Genomic DNA, 19,861 nt, shown 5'->3' on the forward strand with positions numbered 1-19,861 from the left:
CATGTGACTCCGAACCATACAGTTCCAGTCCCATATTAACCCATACTCTGCTGAAGACCCCTATACTACACAGACCTCCCATTCACTAATATTCATGTTGGACCTTTAAACTTATCATGTGGCAGCTAGTGCCATAAAAAGGGAGTGTGCCTAGTTTTCTCCTCCCTGACACTGCAGCACTGTGATGGAGCTCTTTGATGGATTTTGCACTCGGCAATTCTGGAAAAGTAGGACACAGAAGACCCAGCTGGACGTATGGAACAGCATCCAGGTGTCGAAAGGTTCGAGCGGAACGGCAACCTGACGATGCGTGCCACTTTTCAGAAGATTCAGGCCAAAGCATTTATTCATTGTGAGAGACTCAGAATACAGTAGCCTCAAACGTTCATTACCGTTTGATGCTCGATCAATTGCACAAAGACGAGAGTTGAATACAACTGAGGCTTTATTGCTCTAAGATGTGTGGCCTCCCACAGCAGCCGGCGAAATGGCTGCTGCAGAGGACACACATATTTATACTCCGCCTACTGGGCGGAGCCAGCAGGCAGGGACTACTGTCGTACCGTAGTACAGGTCCTACCATACATCACCTAATATAGGTGTGCGGTATTATCAGGTATTGCAGTACCCGAGAGGCTGAAGACCATTGGTTGAACCTAGGAGTTTACCATTGGCTGTTTGGTTTGTAGCTCCGCCCTGACAGGTGGGGTATAAGAACAGGTGCCGTCCCAGCAGCCCTCATTCTGCACCGAAGCTGCCGGGGAACAGTTCTAGTCTCTTAAAGCCTTCAGTTATGTTACTACCTCGTCTTTAACTGTAATTGATCGTGCATCAATTTAATAGACTACTCTTCAGCTGACAGGATGGATCTCCGAATCAAGCCGGAGTGTCTACAACTCAGCCCCCACGCGGAGAACTCGGCAGCGATATTTAAGCACTGGTTGGCGTGTTTTAAAGGCTACCTCGAGACGGCCGGAGGCACCCCCTCAGGAGAACAGAAACTGCATCTCCTGCACTCAAGGGTAAGCCCTGGGATCTACACCCTCATCGAGGAGGCGGAGGACTTCGATGCTGCGATCGAACTGTTAAAAGGACATTATCTCCGCCCTGTAAACCAGGTCTACGCACGTCACCTGCTTGAAACTAGACGGCAAAGCCCCGGGGAATCGTTGGTGGAGTTCTACCGTGCGCTACTGGTGCTGGGCAGAAACTGTGGCTGCCCGCAAGTTTCGGGGAGCGAGCCCACAGAACTCCTAATCCGGGTTGCATTCGTAACAGGTATGAGCTCCTCAGAGATCCGCCAAAGACTCTCTGAGAAAGACACCCTGGGACTTAGAGAGGCACGGGCCCTGGTAGGGTCCATGGATGTTGCCTCCAGAAATGCGCAGTCCTATGCGCCCGACTGCGCGGCGGCCCCCTGGGCTGCGTGGCATCCCACAGCAGCAGTCTCACAGACCTTCCCAGTGTCCCCGCAGGCCTGCGCTGTAAGACGGCCCGCAAACTCCGTCAGGCCCCGCTGTTTCTTCTGCGGGCAGGCGAAGCACCCCCGCCAGCGCTGCCCAGTCCGCACCCCCAACTGCAAAGGGTGCGGCAAGAAGGGCCATTTTGTGGGGGTCTGCCAGGCACGAGCCGTGGCCGCGGTCTCCAGCGACTCCGGACCGGCGCAGCAACCTTCTCTTCGGGCCACAGGCGGCCAGCACTCACCGCCATCCCCCTATCCTAGGGCCACGTGCGACCCACGGGCGCAGACATCTTGCCCCTCGGACACCACGCTGGACGGATGGGCGCCGCCATTTTGTCCATCCCCGCCGCCATTTTGTCCATCCCCGACCACCATGTGTGACCCATGGGAGACGCCATCTTGGATGGGGCCCCAGGCCCCCAGCACGGCCGACTACACGCTGCCCGATCAAAACCTGCAACTACTTCATCTGGTCTCGGTGACTCTGGACCAAAATCAACCTCGGACACTCGCAACAGCAACGACGATGGTCCTCCTCAACAGCCACGAGACGTCATGCCTGATTGACTCTGGGAGCACGGAAAGCTTTATACACCCCGACACGGTAAGGCGCTGTTCACTTGTTACCCACCCTGTAATCCAAAGAATTTCCCTGGCCTCCGGGTCACACTCGGTGGAACAAAAGGGGTTCTGCCGAGCAAACCTCACTGTCCAAGGCAGGAAATTCAACAAGTTCCGCCTTTATGTCCTGCCGCACCTCTGCGCGGCTACACTCCTGGGGTTGGACTTCCAATGTAACTTGCAAAGCCTGACCTTCAAATTCGGCGGCCCTATACCTCCCCTTACTGTCTGCGGCCTCGCGACCCTTAAGGTCGACCTGCCTTCCCTGTTTGCGAACCTCACCTTTGATTGCAAACACGTCGCCACCAGGAGCAGACGGTACAGTGCCCAGGACCGGACCGTCATCAGGTCAGAGGTCCAAAGGCTACTGAGGGAAGGGGTCATTGAAGCTAGCAACAGTCCCTGGAGAGCTCAAGTAGTGGTGGTAAAGACCGGGGAGAAACATAGGATGGTCATTGACTACAGTCAGACCATCAACAGGTTTATGCAGCTGGATGCGTACCCTCTCCCCAGCATATCCGACCTGGTAAACAGGATCACGCAATACAAGGTCTTCTCCACGGTGGATCTCAAGTCCGCCTACCATCAGCTACCCCTCCGTACAAGGGACCGCAAATACACTGCCTTCGAAGCAGATGGGCGGCTCTATCAATTTTTAAGGGTTCCCTTTGGTGTCACTAATGGGGTCTCGGTCTTCCAACGCGAGATGGACCGAATGGTTGACCGGTACGGCTTACGCGCAATGTTCCCGTATCTTGATAACGTCACCATCTGCGGCCATGACCAGCAGGACCACGACACCAACCTCCGAAAATTTCTCCAGACCGCGAAAATCCTTAACTTAATGTACAATAAGGATAAATGCGTATTTAGCACCGACCGCCTAGCCATCCTCGGCTACGTAGTGCGAAATGGAGTTATAGGCCCCGACCCTGAATGCATGCGCCGCCTTATGGAGTTCCCCCTCCCTCACTGCCCCAAGGCCCTGCCTCGGGTTTTTCAGTTATTACGCCCAGTGGGTCTCTAACTACGCAGACAAAGCCCGACCCCATATCCAGTCCACAACCTTCCCCCTGTCGACGGAGGTCCGCCAGGCCTTCAGCCGCATCAAAGCAGACATTGCAAAGGCCACGATGCACGCCATCGATGAGTCCCTCCCCTTCCAGGTCAAGAGTGATGCATCAGACGTAGCTCTGGCCGCCACCCTCAACCAAGCGGGCAGACCCGTGGCCTTCTTCTCCCGTACCCTCCATGCTTCCGAAATTCGCCATTCTTCGGTCGAAAAAGAGGCACAAGCCATAGTAGAAGCTGTGCGACATTGGAGGCATTACCTGGCCGGCAGGAGATTCACTCTCCTCACTGACCAACGGTCGGTGGCGTTCATGTTCGATAATGCACAGCGGGGCAAGATAAAAAATGACAAGATCTTGCGGTGGAGGATAGAACTCTCCACCTACAACTACGAGATCTTGTATCGTCCCGGGAAGCGAAACGAGCCTCCTGATGCCCTGTCCCGCGGCACATGTGCCACTGCACAAGTGGACCGCCTCCGAGCCCTCCACAAGGACCTCTGCCACCCGGGGGTCACTAGTTTTTCACACTTCATTAAGACACGCAACCTGCCCTACTCCATCGAGGAGGTCAGGACAGTCACCAGGCACTGCCAAACCTGCGCGGAGTGCAAATCGCACTTCTACCGGCCAGAGAGGGAGCACCTGATAAAGGCTTCCCGTCCCTTTGAACGCCTCAGCATGGACTTCAAAGGCCCCTCCCCTCCACCGACCGCAACACGTATTTCCTGAACGTGATTGACGAGTACTCCCGGTTCCCATTCGCCATCCCCTGCCCAGACATGACCACAACCACCGTCATCAAGGCCCTCCAGGGTATCTTTACACTGTTCGGTTTCCCCGCGTACATACACAGTGATAGGGGGTCCTCCTTTATGAGAGATGAACTGCATCAATTCCTGCTCAACAGGAGCATTGTCTCAAGCAGGACGACCAGTTACAACCCCTGGGGAAATGGGCAGGTAGAGAGGGAGAACGGAACGGTCTGGAAGACCGTTCTGCTGGCGCTACGATCCAGGAATCTCCCAGTCTCCCGCTGGCAAGAAGTCCTCCCGGAGGCCCTCCACGCCATCCAGTCTCTGCTCTGTACAACTACCAATCAGACACCTCATGAACGTCTCCTTGTCTTCCCCAGGAAATCCTCCTCCGGGACCTCGCTCCCAACCTGGCTAGCAACACCCGGACCCAGGCACGTGCGGGCGCACAAGTCGGACCCGTTGGTCGAGAGGGTCCACCTTCTGCACGCTAACCCCCAATATGCCTATGTGGCATTCCCTGACGGCTGGCAAGATACAGTCTCCCTTCGGGACCTGACGCCCGCCGGAACCCCACGCGCACCCGAACCATTACCACCCCCCCCCCCCCCCCCCTCCACAGCACCTCACAGGAAGGCAGTCCTCCCGCCGCTCCTGCCTAGGCCCTCCCACCCACCAACGCCCCCTACAGGCGCCCCCCTCTCGTGTCAACCGTTTGCCCCACCAGCGCCGCCTAGGGGTGACGAAGCTGCCATGGAGGCCGAAGCCACGCTCCCAGAGTCGCAGACGCCCGGACCCCCACCAGAATCACCACCGAAGCCCAGACGATCCAGGAGGATCCAGGCCACCCGACCGACTGATTAGTTCACTGTAATTGTAACTGTAAATGAACACAATGTATATATCTTCCACGCTTGTAAATATTCTCGACAACTCTGTAAGGAGGTATCACGGTACCTCCATATCTGATCATATCATGTTAAATGCAATCGTAACCACTGGCCAACCCCCCTGCCAGACTCTTTTTTAACAGAGAGTGAATGTGGTATTATCAGGTATTGCAGTCCCCGAGAGGCTGAAGACCATTGGTTAAACCTAGGAGTTTACCATTGGCTGTTTGGTATGTAGCTCCGCCCTGACAGATGGGGTATAAGAACCGGTGCCGTCCCAGCAGACGCTCATTCTGTACCGAAGCTGCTGGGGAACAGTTCTAGTCTATTAAAGCCTTCAGTTATGTTACTACTTCGTCTTTAATTGTAATTGATTGTGCATCAAGGTGCAACAGTGGTTTACCACACAGCTCACTGCTACTTTCCTAATCATTCTTGTTACTTGCTTGTACTTAAGGATTTCTGCTCTTCTTTTTAGCCATTTAGTTTTTCCTCAGTTCCTGCTCTGTCCAGCTCTTCAATCCCAGTGTTTTTGCACCTTTGTTCCTCGTCTTCCAGTACCTCCCATCAACATTCTCTTCTGTGTCCCTCCAGGTTCTTTCCTTTTCTTTATTCACAATGCATGATCCTTTTGAAACTATTTAACTGCATATATTTGTTCAATTTGACTGCAGTCGCATTTAGGAAACTAAAATGGTTTTCCTAAATATTGAGAATCAAACCTTTAATTTAGCACAAAAGGAACTAGGGGAGAACAACCAAGTCTAATCAGTTCAGAAAGCTCCATGTTCCTGAACATCTCAATCGCTAATATCGGATGGCAGATACATATGGGTATGGATTTTATAGTCAAGAAAAGCAGCCCCAAAATAATTAGGGGATTGAGAACCCAAATTTCCTCTGTTCCAATATAATTCCAACATACTTTGGCAAATTGTGGTGTCCAATAACAGTGTCATCAGACAGGCTGGTCTGATTGAAGAATTCTCCCAAGTCGGAAAGGAGGAAGTAAGCAACACAAATTATAATCTCACAATTAAATCAGTTTAAAGAAGGCAGAAGATTTGGACATCCACAGGAGATTAAAGTATCAAACTTTCAGCAAAACCAATTTTAAAAATCATAAGAGTTTTTACATGTTCTTCTGTGGGAACGAGACACCACATTGTTCATCAGTAATTGCGACTTAGTACTCCATTAAAACGCAACCACACTTCATTCAACATGGTTAACATTTCAATGGTTATTATAATGACAACAGTGCATTAAAAGTGGAAATTCATGTCAATTTACTGGACAGCATTTAATGGAGACAATGGGGGAAGAGGGTCTTCCACGCCAGCTGGAGAGCCTGTAAGAGCCCCCTGTCACATTTCTTTGGGGAAGGCCTGCCCCATTACGTGCAGGTCAGGCATTTAACTGGGCAGTGGCAGGCCTTTCATGGGATTAAGGACCCCAGCAGTGCAAATCCCGCCTGCCAAGAGCTATTGGCCAGAGGCCAGCATCTCCTCATTTTTCAGCAGTGCCACTGTGCAGGTAGAGGTTGCTTCTAGTACTACACCCATCCAAGGCCTTAGATTGCCATGGACCCAGACACAGGTGTGTGATGACAGGAAGGGGTTTGCTGGAGGGAGTCGAGGGGGGGAGGGGGGGCTGGTTATGGTAGGGAGCAGGATCAACAACAAGACTGGTGATGGCTCTCAGTTACTTTCCCTTTCCAATCCTGGTTCCCTCAATCAGACAACTCATGCCTTTGAACATGCAGCCCAGACAGTGCTGACTCAGGGAAGAAAAGCAGTGTGTAACATGGTGGCTGCACAGCGGGCTTTTTCCACCATATTTTGCTGGGAGGTAGGTCTCACCCCATCACCCGCTGACTTTTTGAAGGGTGCCTTGATCTCCAGCACCAAAATGTAAAACCTAGAACACCGTCATGGATTCCCCCTCCCCCCTGCACACAGGGAACCACCCCTCTGGAACTTCCCAGAGGAAACCCCAAGAGCACTTCCCCTTGGCAGTGCTGGGGTAGCGCATAGGCATGCCCCCTCACCCTCGTGAGTGTACTTATCTGTGGGCCCTCGCGTGGTCTCTTCACCTCGTTTATGTTGCTTCAGACCTGTTGCAAACCTCACCGATGTGATGGGAAATCCCAATGTGGGAGGACAATGCAGCAGGGAAGCCCACTAATGGGATTTAAATTAGGTTCCCAACCCTCCTGGGCAGGACCCTCATTACGTCATTAGCGGAGCCGGGATTGAACCGGTCACGAGCTCACGCCAGCGAGATTCTTCTTCTTGACCTCTTGTCGGATTTTGTGCCAACGTCGCTATTTGTGCCCACGGCAAACCTGGGTGCAAAATCTCGACCCATGTTTCAGATGTTCCCATCCTTTTTGTGTCTCTCTGAAGGTCTATGCCTCTTTATCCTCACCTTCGTGATTTCCCAGTTTATACAAATCCTAGATATTTCCTTTCTTGCTAGATCTCGAAAATGTCTTTCCATATCTTTGCCTCAATTCTCATTCCTCCCTAACTGGTGCAAGCCTCAGCCTCAACAGCAGCTTTAAATCACCTTTTGTTCATAGTTTGCAACTGGCTCTGCCCCTTTCCCTGGCTGAGCAGTAATCTGCCCTTGTGGAAGAGTGACTGGCAAATGAATGGGAGCCACTCCATCACGTTACTTAGCAAAATATCTTGGGGAGAGAATTTGATGTACTCGCCTCTGATGTGATCGCTTCCCTGGCTTTGCTTCCCAGTCATCATCCCCATCCTTTCTCCTCTCTCTGTTGTCTTTCAACAGCTCTCTTTCCCACTCTACTCCAAACCCCTTCCTCTTCCTCACTTGGGTCCAATTATTCCCTGGCATTCAACTTGGCCTGAACACTGCACTTGCTGTTGATACCTTTTCCCCAATTCCAAGGAAAATCGATGATTATTTATTCTACCCATTTCCAAGAGTGGTGTTTGCCTTGCTGAACACCTGTGTAAAGGCTTGATGTGGGGCCCAATGCACTAAATTGAGATTGTTAAACATATCAGGCCTGACAGCATCCATGGGGAGAGAAATGGAGCCAATGTTTTGAATTAAATATGACTCTTTTTCAGCACTGTACCATTTGGAAACTAAAGGAACTAATTGGGATTATTGAAAAATAAAGGAACAGGTGTGCTTTCAACGTGCCATGACCTACAGAGAACTGATGAAATTTGCATTTATACAATACCTATACAATACCTATCACATCAAAACAACTTAACAAATACTCGCAATGAGTACATTTGAAGTGCAGTGATTTAAGTAAGAAAATGCACTGACTTCCCAAATTTAAATACTTATTTCAAAATTTTAGTCACAAGAAGTGACCACGCCAGGGGCCCACAGGTAAGTATTCAGAAATAAAAAGTTTTCATAAAATAGTATTACTATCATTAATTCTATTACTGCACATATTTTTCAGATCTATTTGGCAAATTGACTGGCCAGAATTTTTTTGACGAATACAGTTATCACTTCTGATGACTTCAAATTTATTATTGCAACAAAATGGAGCAAAATTATCACTGGTTTTTAGTTCCATTGTTTCCATCATTAGCTTACTGGGACTAGCCATACAAATATTTTGGCTACAAAAGCAAGTCAGAGGCTGAGAATTTTGTGGCGTGTAACCCATCTTCTAACTCCCCAAAACCTGCCCAACACTGACATTGCACAAGTTAGGATGAAATAGTCTCCACTTGCATGGACGAATGCAGCTCCAACAATAGTGAAGAAAGCTGACACCATTGAGGACAAAGCCACCCACTGGATCGGCTGGCACCTCATCCGCCAACTTCATTCACCAACTTAAACATTCACTTCCTCCACCATCAGTGCATAATGGTAGCAGCATGTACCATATACACGATGCACTGCAGCAACTTGCCAAACCTCCTTGAACAGAGGCTTCCAAACCTGTGACGTCTACCACCTACAAAAAAACAAGGGCAAAATCTTAAGGGAACACCATCTAGCTGCATGTTCCACTCCAAGCCAACTACCATTCTAACGTGGAACCATTCCTTCAAACCTGGAACTCTCTTCCTAACAGCGGTGAATATTCCTACACCAGATGAACTGCCATCTACTCAAGAGCAATTAAGGATGGACAAAAATTGTGGGCTTTGACAGCGATGTTCACATCCCATGGAAGAATTAAAAAAAAAAATCACCCTCTGATCGCTTATGTGACTTTTCTTACTGTACCTTTGTGTCACTGCTTATTCTTCTTACAATCTGAGCATTACCCGGTGTGATTTATTGTACAGTCACTTGCCGTATTTATGTCACATTTATCTTGTGCTCTATTTTAACAGAGGCATTAATTCATTTATTTATAGAGCCGTGTTTTAACTGAGGTCATTTGTTGGTACTTTTGATGAACTTCCTCACTCACCAGCCCTTTATTTAAAATATCTCGAGACAGTGGTCACATTGGCCATGGCAGTATGTTCCACTTCCCCTTACTGAAATGAATCTGGTCAGTGGTCGGGAGCTTCCCCAGCACACAGGTGATGGAGTCAATTCTGCTGGATTTTCCTTCAAAATAAACTTCATGTTGACGTACTGCATTGCAGGAAAAAAAACTAACTGCGGGATTTGATTTATACTGAGCCTGCAGGTTTACAAACTTACTCCCCTTAGTTTGGTTGGTCTTCAGTATAAACTGGCTTTTGCCAGTTTCTTAAATTCTGAAGGAGACCCCCTCCACATCAATTAAGTGTCAGAATACATTTTAAGAACTGATGGCTTTAAATTTGAATTAATTCACTGGTAAAATGGTACCAATCATGAAAAAAGTCCAAAAGGAAAAGGTTTGTTGACCCAAACATTGACCCTTCTGTTCTCATGTAACCCTTATGATTGCTATCTTTTTCCAGCACTTTCTATTTTTCTTATCTATGGCACGATTAGCTATCAGTGTTGGAAAGTTTTGGTACACTTGGAATACTTCAAATTTTCTTTTCTTTATGCAAGTCTTGCTTCTATGCCTAGTTCCACTGAGTTAATTTAAAAAAAAAGTCATATTTCCTGTAATAAAACAGAAAAAATGGTAATACAAGACACTATATGATGTTGAGTGACATAACAGTGACAATGATAAACAGCAAAGCCAGAACATAAATGGTTTTGTTTTAAGCATATTAGTAATGATTACATCAGCTGGGCTTGTCCCAGGTTAAAACATTCACTGGCATTGGTTCAAACATTTTATTTGGGCATCCCTTCTTGTGGTTTAATTCAATTTTCAGCTGATCGCAACAAAAGTCTATTAATTCCGATCTCTTAATCACTGAAATTCTAATATTGTTTTTAAACTACTTGTGTGTTAACTAAAACTTACTTTGGCTCAGTGTTCACTTTAATCACAAATGATTCGAAAAGCAGTCAAGAATGTGAAATCTGAAGTTCGAATATGTTAAATGATAAGCATCTACTGTATATCAAATTTTACAATAACTTAGAGACCCAATTATATGCGTGCCAATTGTCGTTTAGCAGGAATAATTCTTCCATTTCACTACCCTCAACTCTTCTTTCTCAAAGATGGGTGACACAATCTGGGTATGGTTCCCCTGGTGATGCTGATTCTCCAAAATCTCAAGCAAGCAGCCATGTCAGCAGGGTATATTGTTGTACTAGGAAGCAGTGTCATAAGGCTATCATTTGATGCTTGCACATAAACACTTTCCAAGAGGGGTTGACGTGGAGCAGGAACACCGCATTCAGCCACCGCCAAGTACGCTGACTTCAATCAGACGAGTGGTATGATTGGCTTCGGAGTCGACATTATAGGAGAAGACATAATAAAAATCAACTGGATTTATGTTCCTCATTTCCATCTAGTTAACCTCTGGTGAAATTGTGCATGTGTTCCCATTGTGTATAGTCATGATCAAGCTTGGTTGCAATGGCGTCTGTGGTCAAACAGTCTGATGACAATCATTCCCAACGTTCACAGATGAGCATTGGCCACCTGGACTAGGTACTGGGGGTGGGGGTGGGGGGGGGGGCACTGCTTACTGTGAAACTCTACCCAAGCTCATGGTCTGTATTTTGTGGTAAAGTAATAGTGAGATCAGTGCTCACCGTTATTGAAGAGAAAAATTAAACAGCAACTTCTAACAGCCGCATGTGCACAGTTATTTATTGGAAAGATGTTGGGCACAATATAACAGACAAGTTTCTAAGTGTGGCAGCGAGCAGGAACTGCCGCGAGCTTCTCGATGCTCGGACAGGCGGGGCCATCACCGGAATCAAACGTTCGTTGGTCCACTTAACGAGGCCCCACGGGCTTCATGCCTCAAATGATGGTCCTGCCGGCTGATTCACCGGAACCACGTGCACCAGTCCCTTGCCAATAAGGGGGAGCAGCAGTTAAACTGATCCCGCAGGACAAACCTCACGCAACCATGCCGCCGAGCAGCCAGCCCCATCCCCTGGTCGGGGATGCCGACCAGGCCAGATAGTTGGATCCGGTTTAGTCCAGACAGCATGCCCTGTTCCCCCGAGGGCCTCGGAGGGTCAGCCACAGAGCAGTCAGTGTCGCCTGGGAGGAAGTGGCAGCGGCTATTAGCGCGGGGTTCGTCACTAAGAGGACTAGCTCCCAGTGTCGTAAGAAGATGAACAACCTCTACTGGGCCACATGGGTGGGTTTGCACCAGCCCTGCCCCCGCCTGCCAATCCCCCCCCCCCCCCGCATGCACTGATCTGCCAAGCACCATACTGTGCCCCGGTCCACCCAAGTCCAGCAGTGCTGCCCGAGCCTGAATCTCCAATCCACCACCCTCCACCCCCCCCCCCCCCCCACCCCACCCCACCCTGATGAACGAAGCCCTCTCGATGTTCATATCATATAATTTACAGTGCAGAAGGAGGCCATCTGGCCCATCGAGTCTGCACCGGCCCTTGGAAAGAGCACCCCACTTAAGCCCACTCATCGGGTACACTGAGGGAGAATTCAGAATGTCCAATTCACCAAACAAACACGTCTTTCGGGTCTTGTGGGAGGAAACCGGAGCACCCGGAGGAAACCCACGCAGACACGGGGGAAAATGTGCAGACTCCGAACAGACAGTGACTCAAGTGTTCCTGCAGGAGAGGTTGGCCCAAAACAGAGGGAGAGGGCCCAGGTGGGTGGTGGGGTGCCGGACATCAAAGTTCTCACCCCCTACAAGGAATGAGCCCTGCATGTTGCGGCGGTGGTCGAGTACAGGTTGGTCACCGCCATACACAGATGTAGAGGTTAGCGAATGCTGCAGAAGTGAGAATCCATTGGTCGCCACCCAGATGACCTGTCACATGCAGGTTGTTAATGCCAGGCAGAATGATCCTTCCCTCCCACTGACTACATGTCCATTCTCTCTCAGGATCTCCATCTGATGGTGCTAGCCCATCCGGAGTGGTCCCCCCCTGCCTCCCAGAGAACACCTCGGAGGGGATCTCCGAGAAGACCACCATATTCGCGGCACAGCTGTCACCCCCACCCTTCAACAGTGCAGAGACACATACCTCGGTGGGTGACATTAGTGTACAGGATTCTGGCGCTCATTCTGGTGAGCACCAGACAGTTGCTGATGCACATCAGGTGGAAGCAGGAACGCCCAGGTGAGACAGCAGTCAGAGATCTGTTGGATCCCAGGGCCCAGCTGGGTCCCAGTCAGACACGGAGTCTATGGATCAGGTTTACCCGGAGCTAATGCAGTCGATAGAGTGCGTCCATGAGATTCAGAAGGGGATCTCAGCGACACTCCAGCAGGTCCAAAGCTGATTAGAGGAGATCCAGAGGGTACGGGTGCAGGAGATGGCATAGAGGGCAACACTGTTAGGCTGGTGACTGCAGTAGAGAGCCTGGTGCCATACGTTGGCAGCATGAGTGGTGGTGTCCAAGGCGTGGCTCATTAAATGACAGCCATGGCCGAGCACCTCGGCAGCATGTCTGACTCGCTGGGGAAAATGTCCCAGTCCCAGGTGGACCTTTCTGAGGCGCTACAGAGCATGTCCCGTTCGCTGGGGGATGTGTCCCGGTCATAGGTGGACCTTGCGGGACACTCCAGTCACCAAGGAGCATCACCGAGGGTGTCGACACATGGTGCAGACCATGGGGTGGGGGTGGGGGGGAAAGGTTAGGAGGGGTGGGGAACCAGAAGGCTGCACCATTGGGGGCTAGGTGCAGTTGGGGACACATATGTACAGCATTAAAGTAAGTTGCACCCCAGAAATATAATGCATCTGTCACTTTCTTCTGCAATGCAGGATGACCTCCAATTCTCCCCCCCCCCCCCCCCCCCCCCCCCCACCCTTCCTCAGTGCCCCGTATCAATTGGCGACTGCGTGATTGTTTGCTGAGTCGGCGGTTAGATAGGGGGTTGAGATTGGCTTTAAGCGGTGATTATTATTGGTTTCTCGACACGCCATGGCGGGGTTTGGTTCTCGCCAACGACGATGTGCCAGTTAGATTACGAACCAATTGGTGCACCGCGCGTTTCCCGATTTTGGCCTCCCCGCAATCTAACGGCCGCGTCACGCTCAAGCAATGCCACGCCCGTTAAATCGCATCCGTTGTCTCAGGGCGAGATAGCATCTGATGCTGTCCGAGTTTCCCTGCTCCTCCAGATCCCCCCCCATCAGTATCTCACCAAGAGATCTGGAATTCAGGTACGTGGGAGGGCATCAGGTTGGGATACTTCGTGACAGGTCTGCATTCAATACAAAGGAAACATCGAGAACTTTTCCATTCAAGTACAAGTGACTATTTAATGCCATGTTAAGTCTTAATTACTTCACAACCATGTTGGTACTGAAAACAACTTTTACCTGTGTATTATTCCTGAAGGGATTAGTTATTGCTGGAGATTTAAAAAAATTAAACAAAAATTAAATGTTGCTTTAACTTTTCCTTTTAGTTTCTTATATCTCTCCCTTAATGGAACCATTCTTGCTGTCTCTTTATTTTGCTTTCTGTACATTGTCTGACATTTGAACTAACTACTCTGATACTTTCTGAATTAGGCTCGGCAAGCTCAAAGGACTCTTCAATCTGATTGGTTAAGGAGATAGACAGATGGCAGCCTTGTTCACATATGTCCCAGGTTCCCTACAGAGGGCGCCTTGCTAGCCTGGGTTTTTAATATTAGGCCATAACTTACTGGCTTTCCAGTGTTGGATTTGAGGGGTACCTAAAGATGCATTGGGAAATCCCGCGAGGAGGTTCGCAGGTAAGAGTTTACCCGGCAATTATGTGGAAGCACCAACTTCCACTGGACAACTGGGAACCTCCTGACAAAGCGATTAAAATCGCTAACTTTGGACAGTGTTACACAACAGTTACTCTGAAAGAATGGGAAGAAATAAAAGCAATTCTAACTTCAGCATAACTATCTTCAAGTCCTGCTCAGGATCCCCCCATCACTCCTAGCACTCCTCCCATCAAGTTCGACCTGACGCACACCCCTTCCTGCCGATGTCTGAGCCCCCACATCCAGTTCAATTCCCGTTGAAACTTACCTTCTCCCTTCCAACTCACCTGCTTTAATAATATAATCTTTATTTAGTGTCACAAGTAGGTTTACATTAACACTGCAATGAAGTTACTGTGAAAATCCCCTAGTCGCCACACTCCGGCGCCTGTTCGGGTACACAGAGAGGGAATTCAGAATGTCCAAGTCACTCAACAGGACATCTTTTGGGACTTGTGGGAAGAAACCGGAGCACCCGGAGGAAACCCACACAGACACGGAGAGTATGTGCAAACTCCGCACAGACAGTGACCCAAGCCTGAATCGAACCCAGGTCCGGTAGTTAGTGCTGGGGCATGTCCTCCTTCGCTGCACTCCTTTTGCACCTCGGTACTGGAACCCCCAAGCTGCTCTGGTGTTCCTGTCTTACTTGGCCTGAGTGAGGAAGGTCGGGCGAGATAGGGGCTTTAGAATTCTAGCGAAGCTAAATTGCGAGGGAGTGGCAATCTGCTGGTGATTGCCACTCTCAGTTACGGGCCAATCACAGCAGGTTCCAGTGAAAAAGCCCCCAGGAAGCCTGTTGGTAAGTTCAAGTATAATGAATGGTGCTGTTTACTGCAAACTCAGACTGTTCAGGAGTGAAATGGAGGGAAGAAAAGTTGATATCGCAAACTTAAATCAAAAATGGCTGAATATTATTGAACAAATTCAATATTTAGAAAGGTATTTGATCACGAGATTGATAAATAAACATACCAAAGATAGTGGTTAAATTTTACTAGTTGCAAGGGTTACTTGGGAAATTCCAGTTTTTAAAACATTTAAATCAAAACTCCTTTTTTTAGAGTAATCAGTGCAGAAGCACAATGGTTACTGCTAAATGGGTCATTCTGTTATGATTGAAACCCTTTTTAAAGGGGCAAGCTCTATCATACTACTGTTCTTTAAGCTGACTTCATGAGCTTTCAGCACCAATTCACACACCTTACTCTGTATTCCTGTCTGAGTTTGCTTTCTCTAATCATGAATAAAAGTAGAAAGGCTAACATGCTGGATGTGTCCCATACAAAACAAAGGCCTGTGATTTCGTGAAGATTCTGCGGACCTTTGTAAATGGCAGCCGGGACCTAGATCTGGATGTCCCATGCCCATTTCTGATGGATCTCATTTTCATCAGAGGGGGAAGGGGCAGGTCGCAACTCACACAGACAAGAAACCTGAACTCAGCGGTGCTGTTTGAACTCAGTGCGGAGTTCAAACAAACCACATTTTCACTGCAGGAAGTGCCCAAACGCGGTGTGTGGAAGTTATGAACTTTCAGAGAAGTCATAAAAGCTCTTAAAGGGGAGAAACGTCTGCAGAGTGGTCAAGCTATCGTGTTATTTAAATACCTTGCGCTTTAAAAATGCTTTTAAAAAACGGTTCCTGAGAATGCGGAGTTCAAACAAACGACATTTTCTCTGCAGGAAGTGCCTTAATGCGCACTGTGGATGTTATGGACTTTCAGAGTAGTCTTTAAGCTCTTAAAGGGGAGATCATGCCCAGGATTCTCTGATCCCGCGGCCAAGTTCTGGTGCCGGCATGAAAAGCAGGGCGAGCCACTCTGGTGTCAACAGGCCTCCAGGTATTCACCCCTTCCCAGGGGGCTAGTATGGCACCAGAGTGGTGTCCGCTGCTCGAGCTGGTGGGTCATGGCCAGCATGAGTTCGCACATGTGCGTGGGTTCCCGTCTACGCGTCGGCCCTGGGAAATATAGCGGAGCCCTACAGGGGCCTGGTGCGGAGGAACATAGGCCCCCAACGGAAATAGCCCGCCCGCCGATTGGTAGGCCCCAACCGTGGAGGGCCCCCCGGCGTCGGACCCCCCCCCCCCCAACTAGGACAGCCCCCGCAGCCAGAACTCGAGGTCCCGCCGGGTAGGACCATACATAACCTACACGGCGGGACTCGGCCGAACGCAGCGCGCACTCAGCTCGTCGAGGTGCGGAGAATCGCCGGGGGGTATCGCTTACAATGGCCCGCGATCGGCGCGGCGGCGATCCCGCGGGCGCCTGAGAATCGGCGCCAGAGAATTGGCGGGCCGGTATCGGAGCGGCGTGGCGCGATTCTCGAGCCCCCCCACCGGCGATTCTCTGACCCAGCGCGGGGTCGGAGAATCCTGGCCCATGTTTGTAGAATGGTCAAACTATCATGTTAGTTAAATCCCTTGCCATTTAAAAATGGTTTTACAAACAGGCTGCCTGAGTCAATGAGGTCAAAAAAAATCTGATCAGTTACAATAGTTGTTTGTTGACATTTCTCCCAAGGGCTTTTAGTATTAATGCTTGGCTGCTTTCTACAAGCTATTCTCATTTCAGTAAGTCATGGAAGTTCACAGTTTGATTGACAGCTCAAAGATGTTATTCAAGGATTAACTGTCTTTCTTATGAGGTTATGATCACAACTGTTTATTTTACAAGGGATCACATTCTTGAGGGGTTTCAAATATTTTGAATGGACTTCCATGAATGAGAGTTCTTCTATTATAGTGAAGGTTGTAATAGAGTTTTCGAACTTTCTTCCATCTCAACATGGCCCCAGCAGTCTGTCCATGGTGGATACTGTGTGAGTTATTATGGAGGGCATAAGGCAAAGGATGGTGGCTGGACGAGCATGAATTGGCATTACATTAGCATGGAGGGTATGAGGGGCCCTGGGATTGGTGAGGGCATTGATGCAGCATGGAGAGTTAGTGGGGGGGACGGGGGCTAACGGGGTGGAATGGTAGGTCTAGAGAGTCTAATATTTAACAAAACAACCGCCTTTTAAATAGCCTGCTTTGGTACTCAGGAGCCCCTTTGGTCATCTCCAATCTGCACCCAGGGGTGGTGGCTCAGCTCCATCCTGCTTCACCACTTGCCAACACCCCTCTCTCCCCATCCTTGAGCGAAGGTTGCACCATTTGGGGAGTTTCTGAGGTGGGCAAGACAGACCAGGAGATTTCCTGACTCGAGCTACCCAACTTGGGAGCAAAATCACCTTTAGTACAGGTGTCATACAGATGAGGAGAATTTAGGAATCATTATCTTCAGGTATTCAATAAGAGGCTGCACGGTGGCACAGTGGTTAGCACTGCTGCCTCACAGCACCAGGGACCCGGGTTCAATTCCAACCTTGGGTCACTGACTGTGTGGAGTTTTGTACGCTCTCCCTGTGTCTGTATGGATTTCCTCCGGGTGCTCCGGTTTCCTCCCAGTCTAAAGATGTGCAGGTTAGGTGGATTGGCCATGTTAAATTTTCCCGAGTGTCCAAAAGGGTCGGTGCAGACTCGGTGGGCCAAATGGTCTCCATCTGTGCTGTAGTGATTCTATTCTATGATAAAATTAAAATTTGGTGGAAAAAGTAGTAACTTTTTAATAGTCGGCCTACAATTTAAATAAGAAATGTTGTGGATTTCATGGAATAAAAGTCCAATGACTCGCATAACCTAACACTATTGACACTACCCAACTATTTTAAAAAATGTTATACCTTTCTCAGAGTTACACGGCCAATGCGCAGAGTGGACAGGGCAAGCCCTTAATCTATCTCCTTGCGTGATCCAAAAAGCAATTCAAATTGTATCCAATTCATGTCCCCACAAGAGAGACACAGTATTTCCAAGCTTACAAGAATATGTTTTACACCTGATATCAAGCTTGATCATACCAAAGGTCCGAGAAGTGATGGCACTACCCAAATATTTAATATGACTAACAAATTGGATTCTCACCAATCTCTCGTGTGGTCAATCTTTGATTGTCTTATTCACCCCTTTTCTCTTTCCCTTAAGAGTGAGTGTGTCTCTCATAATAATAATAATAATAATAATAATAATAATAATAATAATAATCGCTTATTGTCACAAGTAGGCTTTGTTTTGTTACCGGTGTGGTAGGTAACATGTGCTACTCAATCCTTGGTTAATGATGAGGTCTTCTGAATCTCGATGAAGAAGACCTGAACTCATCCAGTAGTAACAAAAGGTTTATTGAGTAACTATAACAATAATTGCATGAGTTCTTTACTTTAACTTTGATACTAGTGATAAGGTTAACAAGATCTAACTACAGTAACTATACGTAACTCCACTAGCCATCTGAACTATTCGGATACTGCCCTGGTCACAGTGCACCCAAGAAAGAGAGCGAGAGAGAGAGACGCAATGTGGTTGCTTTTTTATACCCGTGTTGGTTCGGCCCTCTAGTGATCATGTGGTGCTATTGATTACACATTAACCCTTTATGTACATGCAGAGATCACTACAGGCTTCAATGAAGTTACTGTGAAAAGCCCCTAGTCGCCACATTCTGGCACCTGTTTCAACAGGATTTCAGTTCAAAGTTCTCAAATTTTGTTTGCCCTTGTTCCAAGTACCAAAGTTATTCTACATACCAGTCAGACTAATGACACAGACTCACGTGCAAGAGAGACTAAATCTAAATGTTTGCCCTCTCGGAGAGACATAAAATTCCCATAGCACATTTTGAACGAAGAGCAGAAGAATTATCCTAGTGTTCTGATCAACATTTATCTTTCAATGGGCATGACTAAACAGATTATCAAGTCATTTTTGCCATTCCTGACTGTGAAATATTGCTGTCCAAAAATTATCCGCTGTGTTTCTCTACATTGGAGCAGCATCCAGGCTGTAAGTCATTTTGGGACATCCTAAAGGTCCAAGATGCAAGTTCAATGATAAACATAAGCATTGCTTCATTCCAACATTACATAAAGAACAGGTTATAAAGGCCAATTGTAATACTTATTTTTTTTTAATGATAGAGATGTTTTAATGTTAAAAGCACAGAAACAGAGAACTGTTTACACGATCAACATAAGGTCATCTTTTCAAGTCGGTTCCTTGTATTGGATGACAAACTTATAAAACAACTGTAGTCATATTCTTCTTCAGAAATTCACTAGACTAAATTGCATTTGACAAAGTAACAATATCGTACCAGCATTACATCCTGTGAGCAATAATTTATGAATTTAGCTTCTTACCGGTTTCAGACATACGAAACATGAAGTCCCTGGAGCAGCTCAGTGCCTGATGTAGAGTAACAGAATCTGATTAACCACTGAAACCCATGTACCTTTATACCAGTGAGAAAGAGTGCCAGAGTGAACCTTTTGAACTCCTGGAGCATTAAAACGTCACATGATTTAAACTCTTCTGACTTCATATATCCTACACCCACTGATCTTTCTTGGTGACACTCAATTAACTTGAAAATTAAAATAATAGAAATTTCTTGATTTAATGTTTGCGTGTCTTGGAACCTCCAAAGCCTGACATGAACTTGTTTGGCTGAGCAATTTTCCCTCCCGTTTCCTCTGGACTGGTGGACACTTAGATGGAATTCATTTCTACTGGGCCAGATCATTTTCACTAGTTTAAATGCGACCAGTGCTCATGGGCGAATTGTGGCATTGAGCGTCACTGAGCTATTTAAAGACTTACATTTATATTGTGCCTTTCATGGTCACAGGATGTCCCAAGGCGCCAGTAAAGTACTTCTGAAGTGTAGTCACTGTTGTAATGTAGG

The 19,861-nt window shown here is 48.1% G+C and overlaps 1 protein-coding gene across 2 annotated transcripts in view; it reads right to left on the bottom strand.

Annotated features, from left to right (window-relative positions):
• Nucleotides 1-19,861, bottom strand: part of pparg (peroxisome proliferator-activated receptor gamma) — a 198,438-nt gene that overhangs the window by 60,108 nt on the left and 118,469 nt on the right. The gene's annotated exons all lie outside the window — the stretch shown is intronic.

The sequence above is a fragment of the Scyliorhinus torazame genome, chromosome 13, assembly GCF_047496885.1.
Source record: "Scyliorhinus torazame isolate Kashiwa2021f chromosome 13, sScyTor2.1, whole genome shotgun sequence".
Classification (NCBI taxonomy): domain Eukaryota; kingdom Metazoa; phylum Chordata; class Chondrichthyes; order Carcharhiniformes; family Scyliorhinidae; genus Scyliorhinus; species Scyliorhinus torazame.